Genomic DNA, 16,998 nt, shown 5'->3' on the forward strand with positions numbered 1-16,998 from the left:
ACTTCCTATTAATCCGGTTGACTCGTTCTTTTCTTTAACCAATCTTCAGCTCTTCCTCCTTATGCGTCTTGATTCACGGGAGTGATAAGGTCTTGTAGTTAGACTTGGTCTTCTTTGTGAATAGGACGTGATTATTAGTTCATACAACTGCATTTCTTGTTTATCTTCTTAATGCAGCCTGTTTGGAGGCTTTACCAGGCTAATTTGCACTTACCTTCAGGCTTTTCTTCCAGGATTTAGTAGCCTGCTTATCCTGTAATACTCTTTATCTGCCAAATAGTAGTTAGACTTGTCCGGTCTCTGGTTGCCTCAATCAGCCTAGTAAGGCCAGGCCAGGTTAGAGTCAGACCAGGCTAAACTGGGCCTAACAATATTACTATCATTTCCTAGTTATTCGATTAAGCATTGTTTCTAATATTTATGTTTTTATCATCAGCATTATCTTAATTCTCAATTATTCATTTAGTTATAACTCTATTATCATCATGTTTATCATATCATATGTTATTAGTTTAGTTTTCAATATATGTGAGTAGTTTATCTTGTCTAGGGATTAGGGAAGCCATGCATAAACAGTACTTGTAATTGATTGAATTAGGATGTTATAATATCGTTTAATTGTTTCTATCACATGCTTGTATTATTTGCTAGTCTTTTATAATTTATCACTATCTTAGATTAAATTTGTTAATTCACTTTTATAAGTCGAGAGGCACGAAATTGAATTAGACTAAGCATGTTTTAGTAGACCGATCTAGTAATAGCGAGAGCTCGCTAGAACCCGCTCTATAGTTGACAATAAGGCCGAGAGGTGGTTGTCATTAGACCTAAACAATTATCGTTGTTATCTTTTGCATGTGTGACCCGGATCCCCTAGACTCTTTTATCATTATTAATTTTACAACATTTTATCACAAGTTTACCAACCAAACCAAACAAACAATCATAACTGACTTTGTTAGAATTCTATTCATAACATTTCACTAAGCAACTCCCGTCTCCTTGTGTTTGACCCCTACTTTACTACATTCATTTGTTAGCCAAGTCTAGGGTATTTTTGTTAGGTGTGCGATAGCCTATCAAATTTTGGCGCCGTTGCCAGGGAGCACGGTTTTGTTTCATTTTGAAATGTTGATTTCTATATTGTTTTCTTTTGTCTTAAGGAACACTTGTTCCTTGAGACCGTTACTTACAAGTTTCTTGCAGTTGTTGTCTTATGCCCAGGTCTTCTCACACCAGAGAATTGATGCCTTTTGACCCGGAGCCCGAGAGAACCTTCCATAGCCGACTCAATTATTTTAAGGAGCTTGCCGAATCTTCTAGTCCCGGTAGTTTGCCTCGTATTCGTGCCAATTATCCACCTTGATATGAAGAAGAGGGTTCTAGTTCATCATCACCACCGCCACCACCATCACCATTCAAGAAGATAGTGAAACATTTCGATAATTCCAAGCCCACCGCGGCTATGCTTCCTAAGGGTATCACTATTACCCAAATTGGAGCCGTGGATTTCGAGATCAAACTGGCTTTCATTAGCCTTGTGGAGAGGAAACAATTTGGAGGAAGTCCTTTGGAGGATCCTAATTTGCATGTGCAAAACTTTTGTGACTATTGCTCAATGATTAGGCAAACGGGAGACACAATCTCAAATAAGGGAGATACTCTTCCCTTTTTTGTTGAAGGACAAGGCTAAGCTATGGATCAATATCGTTGATAGAACCGCTATGGAGATCAACAATTGGGATAATTTGGCTCTTGCTTTTTATCAAAAGTATTTTCCACCGGAGAAAACACAAACTTTAAGGAGTCAAATCACGAGGTTCCGTCAACAAGGGCTAGAGATCCTATATGAAGCTTGGGAAATGTACAAGGAGTTGCAAAGACAATGCCCACATCAAGGGTTGGATCCTTGGTTCCTAGCTATTACATTACATTCTACAATGGATTTAATGCCGAGTCCCGACGTATTCTAGATTCCGCCAACATTGGGCGGTTTGATCAAATTGACACCGATATTGCTCATGCTACAATTGAATCCATGGCGATTCATGATTCACAATATGTCAATTCCCGAAGTGTGCCATTGAAGACTAAGGACGAGTCTTCCAATACATCCGTTTTGAAAGCTTAAATTGCCTTGCTTCAACAATAATTGGAGGCCCAAAATGTAGGTTCATCTCTTCAGCAAGTTAATGCTATGTCCACTACTAGCCAAATACTTTTATGTGAAGGTTGCGGTGGTGCGGGGCATTGCACCGCTTTGTGTAGGGCCACTATTGAGGAGGTAAATGCTTTCAAAAGTTTTAGACAAAATACACTTCCACCGGGTACTTTCTTAAAATACTTACAATTCCAATTAGAAGTACCACCCAAATTTGTCTTACAAAATCACAAATGTGCTAAACCCTCCACAATAAAATACCTTTGTGCCCCAACAACCACAAAACACCTTTATTCCTCAACAACAAGAAAATAGCTTTATTCCATAACAACAAAGGTACAATTATCTACCGGGTTATCAAAATCAAAATCAAAGGCCACCTCAACAAAATTTCCAACAAGCTTAAGTTCAATATTCAAATTCTCAACAAAATGGGGGGGTTGGGGTGAGCAAACTTGAAGCCTTGGTCATGCAAATGGCTAAGAATCAAACCGATTTGTTGGCTCAAATGTAAAAGAGTGATCAAGCTCACAATGTCGCCATCAAGATGCTAGAGGATCAAATGGCTCAACTAGCCTCATCTAGATCTCAAAGGAAGACGGCGGGTCAACTACCACCCCAAGGTGAGCCACCACATGATACCATTATTTCTATTATCTTAAGAAGTGGTACCAAGTATGATGAGCCCCCTATGCCCAAAGAAAGTGAAAAGGTACTTGTTGAGATGGAGGTCTCTCCCATTTCAAAGAAGGTTGATGAACCCATTGTTGTAGAGGAAGTGAAAGATGTGGAAGATGCTCCTCCAAAGAAAGATGTTGAAGTTTAAGTTCCGGAAAAAGTCCAATTGTCTTTCCCTCATAGATTTGCCAAATATCAAAAGGAGACTCAATTTGGTAAGTTTATGGAAGTGGTAAAGAATTTGCAGGTAGCCGTTCCTTTTACCGAATTAATCACTCAAATTCCATCATATACTAAGTTCATGAAAGACATTTTAACTAAGAAGAGGACTTTTGATGATGTTGAAACTATAGCATTCACCGCCGAGTGTAGTGCTCTTTTACAAAATAAGTCCCCTCCTAAGTTAAAAGATCCCGGTAGCTTTTCCATTCTATGCACCATTGGCACCTATACTATTGATAAAACTTTATGTGATTTAGGTGCTAGTATGAGTGTGATGCCATACTCTATTTGTGATAAGTTAAATATGGGAGTCTTGAAATTTACTAGTGTCACTTTGCAAATGGCGGATCGTTCAATAAAATGCCTTTGAGAGTTTTAGTGGGATGTTCCCGTTAAATTTGGTAAATTCTTCATTCCAGTTGATTTTATCGTTCTTGACATGGCCGAAGATGCACAAATTCCAATAATTTTGGGAAGACCTTTTTTACATACCGCGGGTGCAGTAATTGATGTCAAGAATGGTAAGTTAACTTTGGAAGTTGGTGACAATAAGGTCACATATAACTTAAATAGTGCCATGAAGAGTCCAATGCTTGAAGAGTCTTGTTATTCTATTGACGTTTTGGATATTGTTGATGTTGTTGTAGAAGACTCTATACCACGATATTTGGCAAAAGATCCCTTGGAGGCACTCTTGTTATTGTAATCATTTGCAGGTGATGATGAGATTGGATGTGAGGAAATAGATGCTTTAGAGGTTGATTTGGATGGAGAAGAGTTATCATTGGAGGAAAGCTGATAATTTATAGGTTTGGTTTCTACTCCTCAAGATCTTGAGGTACAAAAACCCGAACTTAAACCCCTCCCATCTAATTTGAAATATGCTTTTCTAGATGAGTCGGAAATGTGTCTGGTCATTGTTAGTGCTCATTTGAGTGAGAGTCAATTGTCTTCATTGCTAAAAGTTTTGAGAACTCACAAGAAAGCCATTGGTTATAAACTTGAGTATTTGAAGGGCATAAGCCCCGATTTTTGCATGCATAGAATTCATCTTGAAGAAGATCATAAACCATGTGTCCAAGGTCAAAGACGTTTAAATCCGAACATGCAAGAAGTGGTTAAAAAGGAGGTCATAAAATTTTTGGATGCGGGAATTATTTATGCAATTTCCGACTCAAAATGGGTTAGTCCGGTCCAAGTGGTTCCTAAGAAAGAAGGAACCACCGTAGTCAAAAATGATAAAAATGAACTAATCCCTACTAGAATTGTGAGGGGATGGCGCATGTGTATTGACTATAGGAGGTTAAATTTGGCCACCAAGAAAGACCATTACCCATTATCCTTTATTTACCAAATGTTGGAAAGGTTGGCATGTCACAAGTACTTTTGCTACTTAATTAGATAGTAATTCCGGGTTCTTTCAAATATCCATTCACCCCGATGACTGATGCGTGTATTTTATATAAGGTTTTTACCTCATTTTTACACGCATTTCTGTACTATTTTACGTGGCACCTAGCTACAAATACCCCCTTATAGTTTACTTTGGTTTGTCTTGTGTATATTGCAGGTACGGACCAGATAGAAGAGAAATCAAGCCTAAACTCATCCCATTTGCATACATTTATGGAGAACAAGGAATTGGAGCTCGGAATCCATCACTTTGAAGACGTGTGAGCTGATTTCAGAAGGTTTCAAAGTGCCTTATGCGCTATTATAGCTCGATCGACCACCTTTCAGTTGATCGAATGCTTTATCTCTTGAAGTTTCACTCGATCAAGTTGTTTTTATACTCGATCGAGAAGGCCATTATAAGAAGTCCTCGATCGAACGGTTTTTCCATTCGATCGAGAGGAATTACTACTTAGTTACTCGATCGAGTGGTTTATTTACACTCGATCGAGAGATTTTGTCCGGTAATTATGTTTTTGCCTTATTCCGTATGGGGTTTTGTAATTAAGCTATTGGATTAGGTTTAGGAAGAGGAATTTTGTGTGCTACTTTACGGAGTAGACTGTGTTACTCTTCGTTTTTCTTCCTGACTTCGACTCTGCCCTTTACTCTCTTCTATTCTATTTTTACTCTGGACTACCCGGATTCAGAACTTGTAATTGGTACATTACTCATTACTCATTTTCATTTCTTAATCTTAATCTCCTTTTATTGCTATTTTAATTCTTTCCTTCTCTTACTGCTCTTCATTATTGCTTTTAATTCAATCTCTCTGTTTGCATTATTATCATGTTTAATTTCTATTATCTATACATTATTGTTGTTGATCCGATGATGATACGTATCTAATATCCTTTGCTAAGACTAGGGAATCCATGATTATGAAGGAATAGTGATCGCTTTATTAGGTTTAGTGCTTGTGTAGTTTATGTTGTTAATCGCCGCATTAAAATTATTTCTGTCTAATTGAGTCGACACAATTAGTCATTTAATCGTAATAAATCTTGACCTGAACCAGAAGGTTGGAAAGGGTGAGACTCGTAGGGAACATTAGGGCACCGTAGTGAGGGCGAAAGCTAAGCTATTTGTGCTTTAGGGCGAATTGAGACCGGAAGGAGATATTCACTGCCCCATAGACCATGCTTGCATTGACCTGAGACTTAGATTGCTTGACTGAATGATCATGGTGAACCGACTGTCTTAGCTGCTTTCTCCTTATTTGCTTAATATTTATTCTCTTGCCTTTTTCTCTTCCTTAACCTCTTTAGTTTAGAACAAATAAATTTAAACCCCCAAATTGGTTACCGTGACGGACTTAGTTAAAGCTGACACTTTCCCATCTCCCTGTGGAGATTGACCCGAATTCCCTAGCTATATTAGTTAGAGCCAGTTGGTTATTTTTGATAGGTATACGACTAGCCTGTCAAATGAGAAGACGAAGAGATGGCATGACAAAAGAAGGAGAAGATAGCTCGCGCATTTATAAGGAGAAGACGAAGAGATGGCATGACAAAAGAATTTTACCTCGGGAATTTCATGTCGGGCAGAAGGTGTTGCTGTTTAATGCCCGACTGCGATTATTTCCTAGAAAGCTGAAGTCTAGGTGGAGTGGTCCTTATACGGTGACAACAGTCACTAAATTTGGATCCGTTGAGCTAGAAGGTCCCGAGGGAAATCAGTTCAAGGTTAATGAGCAATATGTGAAGCACTATCACGAACCAAATGAAGCGGACAATCATGTTGAAGTCTTGTACTTTGACGAGCTAGACGCGCCAGTTAATTGATGACAGAAAGGTCGTGCGGGACCTCTTAAACCTGCGCTTTCCGGGAGGCAACCAGGACTATTTTGTTGTACTCTTGTTAAACTTATTTCCTTTCCTTTAGCTATGTGTTAACCTTTAAACGCCAAACTTTGCGTCCTTTGTATTTCCTATGCTTCTTATACGCGTTTTGCAGGTGAAGCAGCTCGATCGAATGGTTTTCTACTCGATCGAGTATTTTTGCTAAGATTATCATTCGATCGAGCAACTGCTATCCTCGATCGAAATGTTGCAAATCACGTTCTCTCGATCGAGTAACATATTCTCTCGATCGAGTGTTTTTGACACCATTCCTCTCGATCGAACTATTCTGAGTTGTTCGATCGAGCAGATCCCTATCTCAGCAGCTATTTTCCGTCTGATGAGCTGCTGTTGGACCACCTATGACCTCCCATGTTCATGGTCGGTTTGGGGAGGTCCTTCTTTACGCCGTCTTGTAAGTTTTCCGACTCCCGTTATCCTTTTCTCCTTAGTTTGCATTCCTTTCCCTATTTTTGGTACAATGAGGGCATTGTACGGTTTGGTTTGGGGAGGTATGCATCCATATTTGTGTCTGTATGTTTTCTTGCACTTCCGTTTGCACGTCTATTCATTTTCGCATGCATCGTTGTTTTAATTCAAAAATCACATAAAATTCAAAAAATTTCACGTTTATTTTGAGTCGGAACATTTGAACTTTGACGCTACATTGAATCTTTACCTCTGCCCTGCATATTCTTGACATATTGTTGGCATGATAATGTGCATAATCTACGAGTTTTTGTTTCTCTCTTATCTGAACGAATAGACTTAACTCATGTAATTGCAAGCTATATTACATTCTGAGGTTAGAGCTTTATAAACTGGTGACGTTCATGACTGGTTTCATGTAGGATGTGAGTAGTATTCTCTGTAAGGCATGTAACATCAATTTGCATAAGCATGAATTTGGTCTTCTTAATACCTGTATGCATTCGGTCTGTGGATGGTGACACATGTTAGGAGAGGCAGTTCCCTTTATTCTATTCTACCCATGAGCCTCACATAGCCAAACTGCCCTTTTGTCTTATTCGCTACCGTCTATAATTTTGCCTACCCTAGCCAAGCTAGTGATGAGTAGCTGTTTTGGAAAGCTTTACTGCAGTTTGGTTATATATCTGATTTAAGAAATCGGTGGAAGAGTTGAAGGGAATAAAAAGAAAAATGTTGTGAAAAAAAAGAAAAAGCAATAGAAAAAAGCCTTGAAAAAGAAATTTGAAAAGAAAGAAAAAAATCATATGCGGAAAAATGAAACAATTGTATAGATGATTTTCACTCCTATGTCTTATTTGTATCCTATGGGGAGTTGACAAGTTTATGGAGTATTGTGAGTTGAGTGCATCTAATTTGCACTGTTTTGTATTGTTATATTGAGTACGAAGTTGGGATGTAGTTCACATCTTGGATCCGTTGTTGCTAGCCTGGCTATTAACTCCACATTTCCAAATTCATCTTATCCCCTTCTTACCCATTACCTCACTTACCCAAATGTAAGTCCTCGGCATGTGTCTTGGTCATTAGATTGGTTGGAATGTATATGTACGGTTCTAGAGACTTTATTCATGTTAACTGCATGCATGTTCTTGTAGGCCGAGTTAGGTGAGTGTCTTTACTTCTTCCTATATTTCACTTATATACTCACCCTATGCTTAAATTTGAGTTATGAGCGACCCGTGAGAGTTTGATATCTTTGGGTCTTGCAAGGTCGATGGTTCATTAAGTTTGAAACATTGATTTAATTCGTTTGCACTTATCACTTGCCACTTTGTTAATTGTTGCATTAAACTGGTTTTGGTAGATGATTTGTAGTTGATGCGTTGGTACCGTTCCACTATTTGTTCTTAGTTGCATTCATAGTTTGCTTGGGGACAAGAAAAGGTTTGGTTTGGGGAGATTTGATGCGTGTATTTTATATAAGGTTTTTACCTCATTTTTACACGCATTTCTGTACTATTTTACGTGGCATCTAGCTACAAATACCCCCAAATAGTCGACTTTGGTTTGTCTTGCGTATATTGCAGGTATGGACCGGAAAGAAGAGAATCAAGCCTAAACTCGTCCCATTTGCATACATTTATGGAGAACTAGGAATTGGAGCCCGGAATCCATCACTTTGAAGATGTGTGAGCTGATTTCGAAAGGTGTCAAGGTACCTTATGTGCTATTATAGCTCGATCGACCTCTTTTTAGTCGATTGAATGCTTTATCTCTTGAAGTTTCACTCGATCGATTTGTTTTCATACTCGATCGAGAAGGCCATTATAAGAAGTCCTCGATCGAACGGTTTTTCCATTCGATCGAGAGGAATTGCTATTTAGTTACTCGATCGAGTGGTTTATTTCCACTCAATCGAGAGGTTTTGTCCGGTAATTATGTTTTTTCCTTATTCCATATGGGCTATTGTAATTAAGCTATTGGATTAGGTTTAGGAAGAGGAATTTCATTTGCTACTTTACGAAGTAGACTGCGTTACTCTTTGTTTTTCTTCCTGACTTCGAATCTGCCCTTTACTCTCTTCTATTCTATTTTTACTCTGGACTACCCGGATTCGGAACTTGTAATTCGTACATTACTCCTTTTCATTTCTTAATCTTAATCTCCTTTTATTGCTATTTTAATTCTTTCCTTCTCTTACTGCTCTTCATTATTGCTTTTAATTCAATCTCTTTGTTTGCATTATTATCATGTTTAATTTCTATTATCTATGCAATATTGTTGTTGATCCGATGATGATACATAGCTAATTTTCTTTGCTAAGACTAGGGAATCCATGATTATGAAGGAATAGTAATCGCTTTATTAGGTTTAATGCTTGTGTAGTTTATGTTGTTAATCGCTGCATTAAAATTGTTTCTGTCTAATTAAGTCGATGTAATTAGTCATTTAATCGTAGTAAACCTTGACCTGGACCGGAAGGTTGGAAAGGGTGAGACTCGTAGCGAACATTAGGGCACCGTAGTGAGGGCGGAAGCTAAGCTATTTGTACTTTAGGGCGAATTGAGACCGGAAGGAGATATTCACTGCCACATAAACCATGCTTGCATTGACCTGAGACTTAGATTGCTTGACTGAATGATCATGGTGAACCCACTTTCTTAGCTGCTTTCTCCTTATTTGCTTAATCTTTATTCTCTTGCCTTTTTCTCTTCCTTAACCTCTTTAGTTTAGAACAAACAAATTTAAACCCCCAAATTGGTTACCGTGACGGACTTAGTTAAAGCTGACACTTTCCCATCTCCCTGTGGAGATCGACCTGACTTCCCTAGCTATATTAGTTAGAGCCAGTTGGTTATTTTTGATAGGTATACGACTAGCCCGTCAATGACCAAGAGAAGACCACATTTACATGTCCCTATGATACTTTTGCTTTTCGTAAGATGCCTTTTTGTCTCTGTAATGCCCTCGCTAACTTCCAACGTTGCATGATAAGCATCTTTTCTGTTTTTATTGAATCTATCATGGAGGTGTTTATGGATGATTTTTGTGTTTATGGTTCTTCATTTGATGCATGTTTGGCTAACTTGACTAATGTTTTGAAGCGTTGTGAAGAAGTTGACTTGGTATTAATTTGGGGAAACTGCCACTTCATGGTGAATGAAGGAGTGGTGCTTGGCGATATTGTTTCCGAAAGAGGTATTGAAGTGTACCATGCTAAGGTCCAAGTTATTGAACAACTACCCCCACCGGTAAATGTAAAAAATGTAAGGAGTTTCTTAGGCCATGCGGCATTCCGTCGCTATTTCACTAAAGATTTTTCTAATATTCCCAAACCCCTTACGGAGATAATTTTAAAGGATGCTCCATTTGTGTTTACTAATGATTGTCTCGAGTCTTTTAATAGGATTAAGAAGGCTTTGATCTACACACCTATCATCCAATCACCGGATTGGAACTTGCCATTTGAAATCATGTGTGATGCAAGTGATTATGCGGTAGGTGCGGTGCTAGGACAAAGGAAGGAGAAGGTGCTCCATGCTATCTACTATGCTAGTAAAACCTTAGATGCGCCTCAAATAAATTATGCTAGCACGGAGAAAGAGCTACTTGCAATGTCTATACCTTAGACAAATTCCACTCTTTTTTATTGGGTCCAAAGTTATTGTTCATTCCGATCATGCCGCTTTGAAGCATCTACTAGACAAGCAAGAGGCCAAGCCAAGGCTTATAAGATGGATCTTGCTTTTGCAAGAATTTGATCTAGAGATTTGTGACAAGAGAGGGGGGGGGGGGGGGGGCGAAAATGTTGTTGCAGATCAGTTATTGATACGTGCATTTTATATAGCCTTTTTAAGTCTTATATGCACGTATTTCTATGCGGTTCCCGTATTTTTAGGCTACGAAATGCCCCGAATACTCTACTTTGGTTTGTTTGGCTTTAATTGCAGGAATGGACCTAAAAGAAGCAAAATTGAGCCGAGAACTGTCCCTTTAGCTTACATATAGGAGATGGGTTGATTTGGAGCGGAAGTACTATCGCCTCGAGAAGCGTGAAGTTGTCTTGCAAGTAATTCAACGTCCAAATGAGCTGGTGTAGTGGTAGTTTGGTCGATCGAGCACTTTTGCTTGCCTATATATTCGATTGAATGCTTTTGAATAGGAGTAGTACTTGATCGAATGGTTTATTTGTTCGATCGGAAGGTGCATTTTGGAGGTTCCTCGATCGAGTGGTTAATCTACTCGATCGAGATGTTTCTGGTTGGAGTTGCTCGATCGAGGAGTCTCAGAGTGCTCGATCAAGTGGCTCTTTATCTGACGTGGGCTTTTCTTGCGTGGACTTATTTATTCTGATATTTTAATTATCGTTTGAAGTTAATAAATGTCTCTCCTATAAATAGGAGAGACGTCATTAGGTTTAGGAAGCAATTATTTTCACCAGAAAAACTCTTACCTGTTCAACGTTACTTTGTTCCTGTATTTTGCCAGATCTTGTTCTATGTAATCTTTCTCTTACTCTCCTTCTATTTAATCTATTTATCTTTTGCACATATCTTATTATTATATTGGTTCTTTCTATATCTCTTGTTATTGTTTTATTAGTTATTATGCGTAGCTAATCCCTTAATGTTAGGATTAGAGGAGCCATGATAGTGAAATGATGATGCTCTAATTGGTTTAAGAGGTTTGTTGTGAGAATTGTTTGATAGAAATATAATTGTAATTGTTAGGTTGAATGCATGTAACTGAATCAATTAATCCGGTTAAATTCAGACCTAAATCGAGAGATTGGAATGAATAGACCTGTTATGGACAATAGACTACACTAATGAGGGTGAAAGCCAAGTTAGTAGTATTTAAGGGCAGATAGCGGACCGAGAGGACCTTTCCTTTACCCTTCTGACATCAGACCGACTGACCTACCTTTAGCTGACTTGTGTAATATCATGGTGAACCGACATCCTGGCATATTTCTCTCTATCTGATTAATCCTATTCCAATCCTTGCTTTTAATGCAGTTCATTAGTTTAGTTCAAACAACTCAAACCCCTTTGCTTTGTGACCATAGATAGACCGAATAACAAGTAGATAGTAACTGTCGCCCTGTGGATACGATACCCGACTTGCCTCTGCTGCATTAGTTAGAGCCTGTTGGTTTATTTTTGATAGGGTTGCGATTGCCGTGTCAAATTTCGGCGCCATTGCCGGGGAGGCAACAATTTTATTTGCTTGCTTTGTTTTTGTCTGTCTTTAGCCTCAAAGAATTTATTCCTTGAGCCAGTTCTTACCTTTTCTTCTAGTTTCGTCTTGATAGGTCCTACAGGTCCTATCTAGACAGGTCTAGGAGAAAGATCATTAAAGGGAAGGCTTGAGTACCTTTGATCTTCCACCTATATTCCATCCTATGGTACAACAAGTGGTCTACTATGAGAGATGTGGTGCTGCTGGGCACAATGCTGTTATTTGCTTGGCGGAGAACGGCGAAGTCTATGCATTTAGGCAGCGTAGACTAGCTAGTCATTCCTTTATATATGCGCCACCACATCCGCTTCAGCAACGAGGCTATCAAAAGCCTCCACTTGTTTGGCCACCGCAACAACAAGCTCCTCCTCCTGATAAAAAGAAAGAAGAGATTGATGAATTGAAGTCTTTGGTGAAGACACTTGCACTTCAAATGCAAGAAAATGATAAATCTAGAGAGGCTCATTTCAAGCTATTTTAATCTCAAATAGCACAAATAGCTGCCGAATTGGACTTTAGGCATTCTGAGATGGTATATGCTACCTATACCGAAAGCGGTCCTTCCTATGAAGGACCTGAGTTGCCTATTGACGATGATGATATGTATGACTCGGAATCCGAAGATTTATCTGAAAACAAAGCATCATACGAAGACTCCTGCACTGTACATCAACAAAAATTCGATCGAACTAGCTACAGTGTTTGATCGAATGATTTATATGAGGGAGGGATCGATCGAACATAATTCAGCATTCGATCGAACACTTTGCATGAGGAGCCAGTCGATCGAGAAGTTATATGTGATCGATCAAGCACTATTCACCATAAAAGCTCTTGATCGAGTACATTTTTTGCTCGATCGAATACATTGATCACAGATAGCTTTGCTATGTCATCTAGGTCCGTTTAGGATGCCGATATGACAGAAGACAATGGTTATGGTGAATCTCCCATTTGAAAAGCTGAGCTGGACGCTTTAGAGGCTGCAATATACGGGACAGAACCCATAAGGGAGGGGAACGAGAAGGTACATGAGTCGGTGAATGCTCCTAGCACGGTATAGGTAATATACTCTTTTATCACTGATTCCGACGTTAGGACTGGTAGATCTCCCGATCGATCTGAGGTAATTAACGATACTTTCATAATTATTAGTATGGAAAATAGTAAAGTACCTCATGTGATTTTTACCTTATGTTTTGATGATCCACCTTCTCCCGGTCGGACAAATAATTTAATAATATTGTACTATATTTGTCATTGGAATTTTGTTAGGTTGAGACGTTACCTCAGATTGCGTTTATATGCTCCTTTTGTATTATGGTGCTACTTATGCTTTTGTGTAGCACATGTGCAGATTTATGATCGTTTGCTAAGAGCCTTGAGTTGCTTTGATCATGACCAACTAGGGCAACATAAATGAAGACAAAAAAGAGGTCGTGCGGGACCTATCTGAAACCAGCGTTGACCGGGAGGCAACCCGGATTTTTAATATTCGTTGTAATCGGTTTTTTTTAGACATTTTAGTTAGTAGTGTGTGTTTTTAGAATTTAGTAGTGAGTTTTACAAACGATAAACTGGAACGTTTGGACTTGTTTTGTTGGTTCCGTAGGTCATTTGTATCGTGCTTGTAGGTACCTCACGTGGAGCCCTCAATCGAGTACTTTTTGTTCTCGATCAAGCACTTTTGCTAGCCCCCATTCCTCGATCGAGCACTTTTGCAAGCCCAAACTAATCGATCGAATGTCACCTATTTTGATCGAGTACTGCTGCTTTGACTCGAGTCCTACGAGGTTATTACAGGGCTGTTTACGACCTCCCTTGTTGCTGGCTGGTTTGAGGAGGTCGTTAATTCACGATATCTTGTAAGTTTTCCGAGCCTACACTCTTCTTTTCTCTTCAGTTTGCATTTCCTTTCCCTATTTTTGAGTATAATGAGGGCATTGTACGATTTGGTTTGGGGAGTGATATGCATCCATATCTGTGTCCGCATACTGTTTTTATTGCATTTCAGTTAGCACGTTTAATTTTTGCATGCATTGTTTATTTTAATTTTAAAAAATCAAAAATCTCATAAAAATAAAGAATTCAAAAAAATAAAAAAAATTCAAGTTTATTTTTGCATATAGGTTGAATCGGAACGGTAGATTTCGATGATGAAATTGCACTATAATTTGTACTTTTTCTTAAGCTTTGCGATAAATTGATATCTTTAGCTTTATCTTTTTGCATATCTACGAGTTAATGTTAAAATTTAGCTGAACTAATAGACTTGACCTGAAATTTTGGCAACCTACTTCTAAGTTCTAAGTTTTAGAGCCTTATAAACTAGTGTCATTTATGACCAGTTCATGTAGGATTGTGAGTAGTTACTCCTTACATAACATGTAACATTAATTTGCACATATATGAAATTCAATTACTTTTTGCCTACATACATTTGGGTTAGTGGTTGGTGTCACATGTAGGGAGGTGCTTACATTCCCTTTTTCTTTCATTTTTACCCATTAAACTCCACATTTAGCGAAATTTGCCTTTTGACCCTTAACTACATCCAAATATAGCCTGCCTTGTCAAGCTAGTTTAGTGTATGTTTTTGCGGTATATAATTTATCGTGCCGAGTTTGGTTTGTATTTGATTATTTGGAGTTGGTAATTTATGAAGAAGAAGGAGGATGAAATGATGAAAGAAGTTGGAAATGAAAAAAAAAGGAAAGAAAATCAAAAGAAAGAAAAAAATCGAAATAAAAAGAAAAAGAAAAATTGAAAAAAAGATTGGTTAATTTCTGTTTTGGTCCTATGTTTTATTTTGATCTTATGAGGAGTATGTTTTTGGTTGAGTAAGCAGTTGTATGCCAACCAAGGGCATCTGTGCTTATTTCTAATGGTTTTGAATCGGATATGGTTCATTTGGTTCTGTTTAGGTAGCTAGCTTGGCTATTAACCTCACATTCCCAAAATATTTTGCCTTTTCTTAACCATTACCTCGCTTTTTCATACTATTGTAATCCCTCGGCTGTGACAGACCTTGTTTGGTTGGAATGTATGTACGGTAGTTAGAATTGTCTATCATATTAGTTGCATGCATGCTCATGTGGATCGTAGTTTAAGTGAGCGACTATATTTCTTTCTCTCTTACATTTATATGCTTACCCTTTGCTTCATGAGAGAAGAGTGACCCGTAAGAGTCCATTATCAAAGGTCTTGCAAGGTCGATGGTTCAACTTTATTATAGACATCCTATAACTCGTTTGCATGTGACAGTTTTGGCTATAAGTGTTAGTTTGCTTACGTTAAACTAGTTTAAGTGGGCATTTGTAGCTGGCTCTGAGTTTTTATCCCGTTCCATTAGTTAGTTGCATTTAGTTTGCTTGGGGACAAGCAAAGGTTCGGTTTGGGGAGATTTGATACGTGCATTTTATATAGCCTTTTTAAGTCTTATATACACGTATTTCTATGCGGTTCCCGTAGTTTTAGGCTACGAAATGCCCCGAATACTCTACTTTGGTTTGTTTTGCTTTAATTGCAGGAATGGACCTAAAAGAAGCAGAATTGAGCCGGGAACTGTCCCTTTAGATTGCATTTAGGAGATGGGTTGATTTGGAGCGGAAGTACTATCGCCTCGAGAAGCGTGAAGTTGTCTTGGAAGTAATTCAATGTCCAAATGAGCTGGTGTAGTGGTAGTTTGGTCGATCGAGCACTTTTGCTAATTTATATGTTCGATCGAATGCTTTTGAGTAGGAACAGTACTCGATCAAATGGTTTCTTTGTTCGATCGAAAGGTGCATTTTGGAGGTTCCTCGATCGTGTGGTTAATCTACTCGATCGAGATGTTTCTGGTTGGAGTTGCTCGATCTAGAAGTCTCAGAGTGCTCGATCGAGTGGTTCTGTATCTGACGTGGGCTTTTCTTGCGTGGACTTATTTATTCTGATATTTTAATTATCGTTTGAATTTAATAAATGTCTATCCTATAAATAGGAAAGAAGTCATTAGGTTTAGGAAGCAATTCTTTTCACCAGAAAAACTCTTACCTGTTCAACGTTTCTTTGTTCCTCTATTTTTCCGGATCTCGTTCTATGTAATCTTTCTCTTACTCTCCTTCTATTTAATCTATTTATCTTTTGCACATCTCTTATTTTTATATTTGTTTTTGCTATATCTTTTGTTATTGTTTTATTAGTTATTATGCGTAGCTAATCCCTTAATGCTAGGATTAGAGGAGCCATGATAGTGAAATGATGATGCTCTAATTGGTTTAAGAGGTTTGTTGTGAGAATTGTTTGATAGCAATATAACTGTAATTGTTAGGTTGAATGCATGCAATTGAATTAATTAATCCGGTTAAATTCAGACCTAAATCGAGAGATTGGAATGAATAGACCTGTTTTGGACAATAGACTACACTAATGAAGGTGAAATCTAAGTTAGTAGTATTTTAGGGCGGATAGCAGACCGAGAGGACCTTTCCTTTACCCTTCTGACATAAGACCGACTGACCTACCATTAGCTAACTTGTGTAATATCATGGTGCACCGACATCTTGGCATATTTCTCTCTATCTGATTAATCTCCTATTCCAATCCTTGTTTTTATTGCAGTTCATTAGTTTAGTTCAAACAACTCAAACCCCTTGCTTTGTGACCATAGATAGACTAAATAACAAGTAGATAGTAACTGCCGCCCTGTGGATACGATACCCGACTTGCCTCTGCTGCATTAGTTAGAGCCTGTTGTTTTTATTTTTGATAGGGTTGCGACTGCCGTGTCAAATTTTGGCGCCATTGCCGGGGAGGCAACAATTTTATTTGCTTGCTTTGTTTTGTCTGTCTTTACCCTCAAAGAATTAATTCCTTGAGCCAGTTCTTACCTTTTCTTCTAGTTTCGTCTTGATAGGTCCTACAGGTCCTACCTAGACAGGTCTAGGAGAAAGATCATCAAAGGGAAGGCTTGAGTACCTTTGATCTTCCACC

General features: G+C 38.4%; 1 non-coding gene across 1 annotated transcript; it reads right to left on the reverse strand.

Annotated features, from left to right (window-relative positions):
• Nucleotides 1-1,794: 1,794 nt before the first annotated feature.
• Nucleotides 1,795-1,903, reverse strand: LOC141635825 (small nucleolar RNA R71). The gene has a single exon (XR_012540483.1). It is a non-coding gene; the product is annotated as a small nucleolar RNA R71 (small nucleolar RNA).
• Nucleotides 1,904-16,998: the final 15,095 nt, after the last annotated feature.

The sequence above is a fragment of the Silene latifolia genome, chromosome Y (genome assembly GCF_048544455.1).
Source record: "Silene latifolia isolate original U9 population chromosome Y, ASM4854445v1, whole genome shotgun sequence".
NCBI classification, from domain to species: domain Eukaryota; kingdom Viridiplantae; phylum Streptophyta; class Magnoliopsida; order Caryophyllales; family Caryophyllaceae; genus Silene; species Silene latifolia.